This window comes from Mus caroli, unplaced genomic scaffold, assembly GCF_978045245.1.
Source record: "Mus caroli unplaced genomic scaffold, Mus_caroli_1 scaffold_6, whole genome shotgun sequence".
Taxonomy (NCBI): domain Eukaryota; kingdom Metazoa; phylum Chordata; class Mammalia; order Rodentia; family Muridae; genus Mus; species Mus caroli.
In genome coordinates this window covers 74111647-74124723 of record NW_028227261.1, presented here as the reverse complement: position 1 = coordinate 74124723, position 13077 = coordinate 74111647, and the positions used below count along the sequence as shown (strand labels likewise).

Below are 13077 nucleotides of genomic sequence, written 5' to 3'. Positions count from 1 at the left end.
GGAGAGCCAATCCTGAGGCAGAACAATATGTGGCTTTGTCAACTCTAACAGAGACATTCCTCAGTGGAGTTCTAACAGGTAGAGAATAGAGACAAACTTCTCTGAAAAACACTATGGAATTAGGACAGAGGGAGAGGCAAGGTGCTCTCTAACAACCTCAAGTTTATACAATTCTTCCAATGTCATTTTCTACGGTACCTTTTAGCTCTTAAGACTAAATCTATTTCAAACATTCTCCATTATTTTCCCAAGTGGTTCTCCAGTTCTTGCATCTTTCCTACAGAAATCATCAAGGGTGTCCTCTGTCACTTCGCCTACGTAGTTACCCTGAGCTATAAAACACTGCACGTAATTAGGTATTTTTATCCTTCCTCATCAATCAGCGCTTCTAAATTCAGTGTGTGGCTGCCATGATTTCCCTTCGCTGAATCTGGATAGGAGTAAAGAGAAAGTTTGCAAGTTAATTTAAGAAAAGACAGGCTCATATTGCTGATCAGAAGTTGTCTGGTAAGAAAACAACACCCTAGAGCTAGAGTTAATGTGGCCCTTTTCTCTCCCATGCTATGCTTTTGGTGACTAATGGCTTGGTTGAGTTCCAGGTCTGCTTAGAGAAAAGCGGGGACTGTGAGGGAGTTGAGCTGTTTCCAGTGAGCATACCCCACTTTCTAAGGCCATTCTCTACTGTGGTTTCCATGGAGTACTTCAAAACCCTTAAATTTAGCTGATGTAAGGCAACAACTATTTCTTTCATAATTATTAATGATGAATTATTTTAAAATAGTAAAATAGTTTAATCTCAAAGCTTGCTAACACCAGATTTTATAGACACAGAAGTACAATCCTAGAGATTTTACCGGAGCCATCATTATGTTCCTAGAGATACTGAAATCACATATGAAGATTTTACATAATTAAATAGCAAAACTTATTTAAAATTAATTTGATTACAAATGAGTTTGGAAATGGAACAAAAGTAAATAAGGAAGAAAGATCAAAGTCTTTGTCATATTCTGCATAATTTTTGTGATTGAGAAAAGTAGCCTGGCTCCTCAAACACAATCTACCATCAAATACTCCCTTAGATATATTACCACTGAAATATCTAAGATGTAGGTAGAGTTGTAATCTACAAATGAAGGCAACAATCAATCTATTTGGAGCTTTTGAAATACATGTTCACTAATCGCAGCTAATGCAATTGCATTGTGCAGGGCATGGTGCTGCAGACCATTAGTCCCAGTGCTTCGGAGGCAGAGGCAGGTAGAACTCTTGTGTTTGAAGACAGCTTGGTCTACATGGAGAGCTCCAGGATACCCAGGGCTACACAGAGAAACCTGCCTTGAGAAACCCACAAACAAATTTTTACCTAAGTATTACTTGCAGCAAAATTGTGCCTAAGTATTACCTGCCTTTACATCTACTGTAATGACTCATCCTGAGAACAAAACAATATGCACATATTTTTAATGTATACAACTGAACTATCTATGAAATATGAATAGTATATCCCTTTTCCCTTGAGCCAATGACATGTATTCTTCACAGATGCTTTTAGAGCCTCCCATTTTCAGATAAGACAGGGGGTCAGGAAGTCCGTGTTTTCTCTGTGCAGACAGCCTATATGCAACAGAGCCAACATGTAGATAGATCCAACCTGGGAATCCACAGATCAAAGGCAAGGGAGTCCCCAGCACCAACTCCCTGTGCTGGCTTCTAACAGTAATGATGTAGGACAAGCAACAGTTATACGTTTTCAGATTAAATAGCTCAGGTAGCTGGGCTTTCCAAGGTTCATAGTTGCTTTCTTAGATAATTCTCTTGAATAAACACATCACGTTCTTAGTTATGTGACCCTAGGTTGAGTACTTTCCTCTTTGAGTTGTTCTAACCACTTGGCAAAATCAGCTATCTTTAACATTTGCAAATGCCTACAAGCAATAGACATGCAAAACTACTTTGATTACTAATTTGTATTCGATGTAATGTCCATATATTAATCTCTGTATTTTTGTATTTCCAACAGCTATCACAATAAGTCCCTAATTTAATCGAAGTTACTCATTTCTAGAGTAAGAACAGTAAACTACCCCATTATTACTGATGTGGCAAAGCAAAAAGTTTCATGACACCTTTCCCAGTTACCGAAAACTCTTTTTTGTATAAGTATGGGGTGTGTGTGTGCGCGCGCACGTCTTCACATGGATGTAAGAGTGCATTTGTGCCTATGTATTTAGAGGCCTGAAGTTGATGTTAGCCACCATCCCTGACAGATCTCTGCTTTTTTTTTTTTAATTGACACAAGGTCTCTACCTGAACCCAGAGTTCATGGACCCCCGACTAGTCTACCTAGTCAATCCTGCCTCTGGCTCCCAGTTGTCAGACTAAGGAGACCTGCAATCTGGCCTGAAGTGTGTACATAGGTTCTGAGCATCCCAACCCTGACCCTCGTTCTTGGATGAAAGGACGTTATCCACTGAGTCATCTCCTCAGCCAGGGACACTTTTTATACTACCTACAGTCCTAAAAATCATCTCCCGCCCCAGAGGGGTTGAAAGAAGTAGAACTCAACCTGACAAATTCCAAATTGAAAAATTTAGTCTTAGTAGTGACACATAAAGTGTCATTAACCAGAGAGATTAATGGAAAGAGCTTAATTCTGACTTAATACAGCAAGACTCGGAGAAGCAACTGCAGGTGGGAAGGAAGAGCTTGTGATAAAGTGAATAAGCTGAAAAGCGCAGAAAGACGCATGGAGGAAAGCATGTAGCTTGACTGTCAGAAAAAAAAGTCAGCACTTAAAGATGTTACAGAGGCGTCAGACATTTTTATTACAATATTCATCGTATGAAATAAACTGATGTTATTGGTTGCTTTAGAAAATCAACCACAAAATAAAACTATACATATTAATCTAGAAATGTAGACATTGACACAAATTAACAAGTCCAAAACTGACGACTGTATGACTTCATCAAGCATTAACTAATCACTGAAACCTTCCTAGATATGAGGCATATGGAGATTTAGCAACAGGACGAGCTCAGAATCCAGGTTTTCCATTCTCCTTCAAATGAGGGCTTCACTCCATCTCACCCTCCACTCCTCCTCTTTTCTTTTGGTATTCCAACATAACACAGAGAATCTAACTTTCTTTTCCTATTATTGTTTTGACAAGATACTCCAAAAGACAACTCAAGAGAGAATGGTTTCTTTCAGTTCACATTTCAAGGGTTCGTTCCACCCTGGCAAAGCAGTCAAAGCAATAGGAGTGTGAAGCAGGTGACTATGGTATGATGGCTAGAAACTCAGAAAGCAAAGAGCATAATCAATGCCTGTGCCCAGGCTCAGAAAGCAAAGAGCATCAATGCCTGAGCCCAGGCTCAGAAAGCAAAGAGCATCACTGCCTGCGCTCAAAACCCAAGAGTGTTTTTACATCTTGTCAAGCTGCCAGCTAGCAGTAGTCATCCATAGGCTTTCTTCATGCTGGAAAAGCACTCTAGCTACCTCCTCACCATCAGATAAAAGAAGACACCAGTGTCATTCAGTGTGATCAGGCATGAAGCTTTGTTTCTAACAGTTTTTAATGACAGAATAACTCTTAAACATAACAGTACATTTTTAAGTGCTCGTGTCTCCAACCTTAAGCCTCTTGCTTTCCCATGTGCACATTTTGCATCTCCTTTTTCTTCACAAACAATTTAGGGACCTGTGTTTACATATTTTCACATCTAATTTCAATCTTCTTAAAATTAAAGATGAATACTCAAACTGTATAAAAATCTTCATTTGCCTGGCATGGCGACTGCAAGCACAAGAATGGCAGAGAATAAGGACACAAGCCTACCATCTGAGTCCGAACAGAATGGATGACCCAGCATCATACTGTGATGCACTAAGCACCCAACATCATTATCAGGAATCAATAGGACTCTGAAGATGAGACACATCAACCCCTCCCTGGAGGATGGACAGAGAAAAGAAGGGATCCGGAAGAAGGAACATAATTTCTTGCTGAGGAATGGATACAGAAAATGTGGTACATTTACACAATGGGGTACTACTCAGCTATTAAAAACAATGAATTTATGAAATTCTTAGGCAAATAGATGGAACTAGAAAATATCATCTCGAGTGAGGTAACCCAATAACAAAAGAACACACATGGTATGCACTCACTGATAAGTGGATATTAGCCCAGAAACTCAGAATGCCCAAGATACAATTTGCAAAACACACGAAACTCAAGAAGAAGGAAGACCAAAGTGTGGATACTTCAATCCTTCTTAGAAAGGGGAACAAAATACCCATGAGAGGAATTGCAGAGACAGAGTGTAGAGCAGAGACTGAAGAAATGAACATCCAGAGACTGCCCCACCTGGGGATCTATCCCATAAACAACCACCAAACCCAGACACTGTGGATGCCAACAAGAGCTTGCTGACAGGAGCCTGATATAGCTGTCTCCTGAGAGGCTCTGCCAGTGCCTGACAAATACAGAAGTGGATGCTCACAGCCATCCATTAGACAGAGCGCAGGGTTCCCAATGAAGGAGCTAGAGAAAGTACCGAAGGAGATCAAGGGGTTTGCAGCCACATAGAAGAAGAAAGCAGTGTTTTTATTACACTTTCAAGAATGGGTCAGAAAGTAGAAACAAACACATAAAGACTAAAATTGACCCAGCTGGACAGGTGCCATATACCTGTGCTCCAAGCACTTGTAAGGCTGAGGAAGGACAATCCCAGTCTGGCATGATACCATTTCTCAAAAGACCAAAGACAAAACAATCCAAGAAAGGCTCAAAGGGAGCAGCCAGCAGAATACTCTGTCCAGGCACAATGAAGCCACCTCTTTTGACTGCATCTTCCACACAGCTTAGATGCATGATTTAAAGCGCTATGTTTACCAACATGGTAGCCAGGAGCCAGCGTATCTCTTTGGCTTCTGAAATACAGCAAATTCTATATGATTATTTTATATTCTGCGTATAAAATATAGCAATGACTGTAGAGACTTTTTTAAAAAAAGGAAGACAAATACTTCATCTGTAGTTCATATTTTATTTCATAATTAAATAATATTTTGAATAAATGATACTGTACAAAATACACTGTTAAAATAAATTTCCTCTATTTTGCATCTCTCTTTTCTGGGGATCCTAGGAATTTTTAAAGTTATGTATTTTAGATGGTTCTGGGTTAAGAGCACTCTTTGCTCTTGCATAGCACTAGGTTTCTGTTCCCAGCACCCTTATCAGTTGGCTCACAACTACCTGTCACTCCAGTTCCAGAAGACTAGAACACCTTCTTCCGGCCTCTGCATGAGCCCACACAAACCTGCATATGCACATGCACTTAACACACGTGCAGGAGCACACACACACACACACACACACACCTTTATAATTACATACGTCTTCTACCTTTCTGTTGGAAAGGCCTGATCTAGAATAAAATAGGTTTTTAGTTCATCCTGTCTCTAATTCTTGGTATATTCAATGGTCTTAATTGGAACATTTACAGACTACCTATTATTTGTATAATCCTAACAACAAATTACACCTTTACTGGTTAAAGCCTTACATATTCCTATTGTATGTTTTTAATATGGAATTACAGATAATTCTAACAAAATGATTTTTAAAATACTAAAAATATGCACACACATGAAAAGAATTTTGACAGGGAGTCTGGAAATAAAGCACAAAGTTCACTTTACTATGAATATACAATAAATAATATATGTAATATGAATATATGCTATGCTCAGAGGAAGTATTTCTTGAATTATTTATTCTGACTTATTCACCTGATAATATCAAAAGTTAAGGATCTTGGATCCTTTTATTTTAAAATTCCCAGTAGTATTTTTTTGAAACATCTAATAAAATAAAACTGAAATTCTATGACTTCCCAAAAGTAGCCTAACTTTAAGAAGACTGAAGACTCACTGCCAAATAAAAAAGTCTGATGCACATTAAAATACAGGAATCAGAATCCACTATCCTAAGGTCTATTGTGATATGGAGGTAAAGAGAACCAGAAGACACAGACATTTTCCTTAATGCTTCCTTTCTAACCCAAGTGGGACATAAAGTTACTGTTTATATATATATATATATATATATATATATATATATATATATATATATAGTGTGTGTGTGTGTGCATATATATATGTATATGTACATATATATATATATATATATATTCTTTGTTACTAGTAAAGATGTTACTAGCCTTTCCCATGCCCATAAAATCAAAACAATTCCTACTGTACACACCAGAAACACATATACCCAAACACACACACACAGACACACACACACACACACACACACACTTGCCGCCTATCTGTCACCTCAGACTAACCACTTAAGGTATTCATTTCTATGTGGCCTTCTTGCAAGTAAAATTAGAAGAATTGATTTTATGTGTTTGACCTTTTTGCCAGTAAATCTATCTTTTGTTGTTTTAATTTATAGTTCTCAACTGTAGAATCTAATTGGTTCTATAGCAAAAACTTCTACTCATCCACAAAATTAAGAATAAATATACTGTAATTGAATAATGAAAATACAAAAGAATCCTAAGCCATTAAAGCCTTAATTGTATATCTATGTTCAGTGAACTAGTAGAGAGCAATGAACAGAACTAAGTTGTAACTATAAGTTTAAATTACTTTAGTTTGAACTCAAAAATAATTATATAGAGAAAAAGCTATAGCCTTCTGTATAATCAGTCTATTCAGTTTAGTCAAGATCTGTTTATGCCAGCTCATCTGCAGTGATAGAGAGCACACTGCTGGTCCCTGAAGAAGGGGCATGGGTAGGCAAGGGAGGCAGAAAAGAAATAAAAGGGCCATAAGGAAACTTTTTAGGGCAACAAATATGTTAAATGGCCCTATGCCTCCCTAAGAAAACAAGAACCTCCTGGGTTGAACAAATATTCATGCTAGAAAACAATAATTCAGTCCCAGATGATCTATCATGTTGTCTCCAATCAGCTACAAGAAAGACTAAAACGTTTGCCGACTTAGCCTGATCCACTCTATACTCAACCTTCACAATAAGCAATGCTGTACATGTGTGCATGTATCTACACCTGTATCAGTGTATGTACATGTCCCTGTGTGTGCTTGCATATGTGAGTGAGTTACATGAGCCTGTAGGAACCAGAGGTATACATCAGGTGTTTTCCTTTATCACTCTCTGTATTGGAAACACAGTCTCTCCTGAATTTAAGAGTTGCTTTAGCTAGCTGGCCAATAAGCTGCAGGGAGCCTCCTATCTCCACCCCCTCTACCCTTGACTGAATGTAGGGCCCTGCTATTGTCTTTTGCATGCATGGTGGGGATCTCCACCTTTGATTCCCATGACTACAGGGCAATCAGCTCATCAACTCAGTACCCCAAAAAAACTGTGACCATTGTAGAGAAAGAGAAGGGGGACCAGGAAACACTACTAAAGTCTTCACAGGTACACAATCTGACACTCTCTCTCTCTCTCTCTCTCTCTCTCTCTCTCTCACACACACACACACACACACACACACACACACACAAAACCTTTTCCATTTATATCTATTACCCTTCAAAAGAAATTATGAAAGCTACAAATATATAAATGATAATTAATAGAAGCTAAGATCCATCCACTATATAATCAAAACTAATAATGGTAAATATTCACCAGAACCTAATTGTTTTACATTAAAATGTGTGTGTGAGTATGTGAATGTGTATGTGAATGTGTATGTGAATGTGTGTGTGAGTGTTCATGTGAGTGTGTTTGTGTGTTTGTGAATGTGAGTGTGCATGTGAGTGTGTGTGTGTGAGGGTGTGACTGTGTGTGTGACTGTGTGTATTATGAGAGTGTGAGTGTGTGTGTGTATGTGTGTGTGTGAGTATGTAAGTGTGTGAGTGTGTGTGTGAGTGAGAATGTGTGTGACTGTGTATGTATGTGTGTGTGACTGTGTGTGACTGTGTAAGTGTGTGTGTGACTGTGTGTGTGTGTGTATGTATGAATGTGTATGAGTGTGTGTGAGTGTGTGTGAGTGTGTGTGAGTGTGTGTGCACTTAGTTTACTGTATGTGCTTTTCATCTTTCTTACAAATGTTTCCTTTCTCACTTTTTCTTCATGCATTTATTTACAATATCTTAGACCTAGAGATAAAAAATGTTTTATAAGAATAATAAATAAAGATAAGAATTCTCTAAACCCAACAAGTCTAAATATATGAAGGACAGGAAGGAAAGAAAATGTCAGAACCTTGTCTCCATTTCCTCTGCTACTGCACTGGTTTTTCTTCACCCAGATGGCCAGGACTGGAAGAATGGCTTTTGCTTGTCTCTAAGTCATCTGGCTACATATGATTTTTAATCTTCTATTTTTTTTCTAAAAGGGGGAAATTTTCAAAATGGAAAAAGTTTATGACAAAAATTGGGCCATAAAACACACATGGGACATAGTTTCTAAATCAATGAAATAGTACTAGGTATAGTAGTGTGCTTCTACACAATCCTAGAACCTCAGAGGTGGAGGCAGAGGAATGAGGAGTTCAAGGCCAGCCTCAGTTACATAGTGAATCAGAGGCCAGCTGAGGCTACATCAGACCCTGCTTCAAGAAGCAGAAAGTTAATTAATTAAACAAAGTGTGTTGTTTTAATCAAACATACAAATCACCATGTTTACATTAATATTTTCTTCTTTAACGAATCTGTTTTACTATTTTTAAGGCTTAGAAATATTTTAAGAAAATTATGCTTTTATAAAACACTAGAAAGAACTAAAGTTCTATCTATCTTCTAAAAGGAAAAAGGCCTTAGATATACAGTGCCCAGTGAACACTTACAGAAAGCAGTAGGTCTTGGGCCAGAGATAAAATAGCCTTTCCTCAAATAGCAGTCTCCCTTTCTTACCAAGCATCATATTACCGCAACAATGCTTAGACTACCCAGCAGCCCCCTCTCTGACCTCTCTCCTTTACCCCAGGCCAACCTATTCTTCTGGTTCTAATCAGCTTACAGGCTGGGTTTCTCCAAGAACTTTCTTATAGGATAAGGAATGCATCTTCTTCCTACAAACTCATGGGAAATCCAAATCCTTAGCACCTAAGCATATGACTATATTTGGAGAGTTTCTTTAAAGAAATAATTAAGGTTAAATGGGGTAATCAGTGGCCTTAATCTAATGAGACCAGGCATCCTCTTCGGAAGAAAATAGGTCAACACACAAAAAGAAACAAACAGGAAAGAAATACAGAGATGTCATCATCTACAAGGTAAAGACACAGATACCAAGCAACCAAATGCCACACTTGTTGATTGCTGTCCCCTGGGAACCAAGGCTATCACTTCCCATTATCACCAGCACATACATTATAGTTCTCCAGCTGTCAAGTCCATTACACCAGACTGGGAATGAGATGCCGTTTACTGCACACACAGTGGCTGGGGAAGCAAGCAATGGGTAGATACCAGAGAGTTTGAAAGTATATAACAGGAGAGACTGGGCTGCCTTGAAGGGACTACTGGTAAAACACAAGGACATTTGGATGACTTTTGAGATCACAGACAGAATGACAAACACTGGGAAAACCAAAACTCTGCCTACACATCCATACTTCCTACCCCTTCCCCTTCATCACCTACACACTTCCCCTTGACCCAAACCTTCAATTCTACTCTAGAAAAATACAAAATGACATCCCCTCTAATTCCCGCCACCCACCTCCTTCCCAATCATTTCACCTACAGGTCTATGCTCTCTTCTTAATGAGAAACACTAACTTGCGTTAACAGCAGCCCCAACAGCAAAACTATTATCACTTCATCATGTCCAGCAACCTAAGACCCTTTGGCTGCTTTTTTTTTTTTTTAATGAATCTCAAGACCACATACAAGACCTTTCTATTCTCCCCTCCCCTGTGATCAGTGAAGACAACAAGCTTCCAGAAAACTGTTTTGTATTTATTTTGTATGCCTACTTCTGACTCATCCCCAGACCTTCCAGTACCTAACCCAATGCAACAAGTCTCCAAAGCTCCCAATTACCACCTACTATCTACCTTAGATATTGAAGGCACCTGGTTAATTAGCAGTGATTTCTCCTCCCCACTTTTCCTCCCAGGGAGCCCTCCTAAAATTATATAACTAATTACAATATAACAATATAGTTTCTCAAATTTGTGTAAATACTGCTCAGTAAGCAAAGCTTAAACTTAAAAGAGAAAAATACCTTTCTTATCAGCAAACTGATGCTTGAAACAATGTAACTATACCCAAGGATAGTTACAGCCTAGTTATACCTAAGGTCAAATGTCTATTTTTACAAACCCACTGAAGCCAGACACATCCCTTGGACAATCTTGAATTCACTAAGAACTCATCTGTTTCTTCATTCTTTAGTGTAGATCTTTCTCTGGAGATGGGGCATTTACAGTATTTGGAGTCATATCCAGTCCAGTATGTTAACTCTGCCTTAAAGAATCTGAAGAAATTCAGAGGATGTTAGCCATATTATAAATGTAAAAAGTGGAGCCAACCGCAACTCAACTCAGTCAAATCTATGAGGATAGACTTAGGATGTAATATGCAGAATGGTCTTTCTCTAGCTCAGGTTGGTTACCTTTGCAGCAACTCACTGTTGCTCAGAAGATTCTAGACCCCCTCGTCTTACCTCCAGAACACATATCCAGGATTTCATTTGTAAACCATTTTGCGTACTTTAGTTAAATGTTGAAAGTGCTAACCAGCACTGAATCAATGCAAATTTGCATTTCTGAAATTATCTCTCTAAGTACCTTCCAACCTGCAGCAAAGTATGATGTATAGAAAGCCTTTACTCCCTCAAGGTGTTCCCTATTTAAAAAGCATCTGAAATGCAAAGACACCCCTAGGAATTCAGTGGATCATTTTCTGGGTGACAGAATTTGGAGCACCCTAAAAACAAACTTAACTCCCTCACCAAGCCACCATCAGGGATCTGTGGTAAAATTAGAACGTGGTAAAGGAAGAAAGAAAACCAGAAGAAACTAGAAGAATCCAAGGAAGAAAGGAACGCATGAAAGACACTGCACACATATGCACTATTATCAATATGCTGAAAAAAAGTCCCATCAAGTTTTGCTTATTTTTTTTTAAATGGGGTGAGGAAGATAAGACAAATTACAGAGCTTTCCTCTATCCATAATAGCCCAGGTGCACTTTTCCAAAACTTTATATTAGAACTTGAAATCAAAAGCGTTCAAAGTTTAATTTTATTAGAGTTTTAAATGTAATTGCTATCCTGGATTCTATCAGCCTCTAAATCCGTAATATACTACATTGGATAATTTGATCTTTATAAAATCTTCATCATCTCTTAACAAGTTCTATATGCAAAAACCTCCCAAACCCCTAGAACCAATCCCCCCTCTGTTCCCAGATTATTAATTTATGAAGGGCATCCTAAACGAGGGTCTATGGATACACAAAGGTGATGTCAACTGCACAGCTGTCCTACAGCACAGGATGGGGTGGCCTGGGCTCAGTTCTCAGATTCATCCCCTCAGGACACTAAAACAATACTGAGAGGAGTTTTCCCTCTGGCTAGTGAAGTCGCGGTCCTCTTATCTGATGCTACAAGGAAACCCCAACCTTCGCCCGCAGGCCTGCGTATCCTCGGCGTCCTCCCCCCCCCCCGCCCCCCCGCAGAGCAGCCCCCTCGCGCCCGCCCCGGCTGCCACCGCCCCCTCCTCCTCCTCTCCGCCGCCTATGACCCGGGAAGGAACTGCCCAGTCCCCGAGCCCCTGGAGAATAGCAGCCCAGAGAGCACCATCGCGCCCCACGAAGCAGGGCTCTGACACAAAGCGCCTCCCGCACGCTCCCCCACCCTCACCAGGCCCGGGCCCTCCCGCACTCCCCGGGCCCGCGCACAGCAACAGGCGCGCAGGCCGCGGGGAGAGCTCGGCGGGGAGCGCGCAGCCGGGGAAACTTCCAGAGTCCCGGGGGCAGGGCTCGGGCGGGGCCGCTTACCCGGCTCGGCGGCCTGGCGGGGACTCCCGGGGTGGGCAGAGCGCTCAGCTCCTCTCCGCTGCAGTCGCGGCCCTCGGAGTGCCGCCTGGCGCGAACGCTCACGCGTGGCCCGAGAACCGGAGCCCACGGCCGGCCAGCCTTGCTGCGCGCGGACCAGGCTCCCGGAGGCCGCGGGGCTGCGGGAAGCCGTGACGCCGGCGGGGCGCGCTGGCCAATCAGGGGCGCGGCCCAGCCGCCGCCGGGATGGAACGACCGGCGCACGGGCCGGGGCCGGCGTGGGTGACGGACAAGCGCGAAGGCGGCGGGGCGTGGGGCAGGCTCCTAAATGTGACTTCCAAAGGAAATGCCTTTTTTTAAGTATAGCATTTCACAAATATTGGAGCGGGAAATACTTGCACTCCAGTGTTGCTGATATTTTATCAAAAACTTGAATTTGGGCTAGGAATGTAGTTTTTGTGTTTTATGCAGTCTCTAGTTGCAGTTCTCCTAGTTCTTGGTGAGGACTGCCCTCTGCATTCGTGGCCTCTTGAGAAAAGAGGTGGTCAAGGGAAGTCCTTTTTTGAGAAGTTACTTAGCACATCAAGACGCATTCTTAGCCTGCTGAGACAATTAAAAGAAAAAAAGCAGCAAACTCCGGGAAAGAGCTCAGAGTTGTCTGCTGCTGGGAATTGGGGTGGGGCGGGGAAAAATGCCCCTTTTCCTTTTGTGACTTTTACAATTGTCTTTCTGTTGACCTCAGCTCTGGAGTCCCACAATCTATCCCCAACCCCACACCCATTAAAGAAAATACAGTTTGCTCGCTCTCTTTTTTTCTAAGTCTAATATTAGAGTGTACAATTTAAAACTCGCAGACTTTAAAATACTTACAAGAATTGCGTTGTAATTTTATTTTATCTAATAAAAAGCGATTTGCGTTTCTCTAACATTTACTAAATATTAAAGGAGGAAGCACGTGAAATGCACAAGAATGAAAGTGTTACTTTTCAATGAAAATTTTTGCTTGCTAATGTGAGTTGATTAAAGTGGATTCAGTGTCTTGGGTGGAGACAACACAGGGCCCAAACC

General features: G+C 40.7%; 1 protein-coding gene across 11 annotated transcripts in view; it reads right to left on the bottom strand.

Annotated features, from left to right (window-relative positions):
• The window catches only part of Mpdz (multiple PDZ domain crumbs cell polarity complex component), a 147356-nt gene extending 135139 nt beyond the window's left edge, over window positions 1-12217 (bottom strand). For 5 of the 11 annotated variants that reach the window (XM_021161141.3, XM_029476874.2, XM_029476876.2 and 2 more), the window contains exon 1: window positions 12013-12217. The gene's annotated coding sequence lies outside the window, so the exon portion shown is untranslated. Of the gene's footprint in view, window positions 1-8266; window positions 8340-12012 lie in introns of those variants that run through there. The other 6 variants (XM_021161144.3, XM_085839207.1, XM_085839205.1 and 3 more) reach the window with 3 other exon arrangements.
• Window positions 12218-13077: the final 860 nt, after the last annotated feature.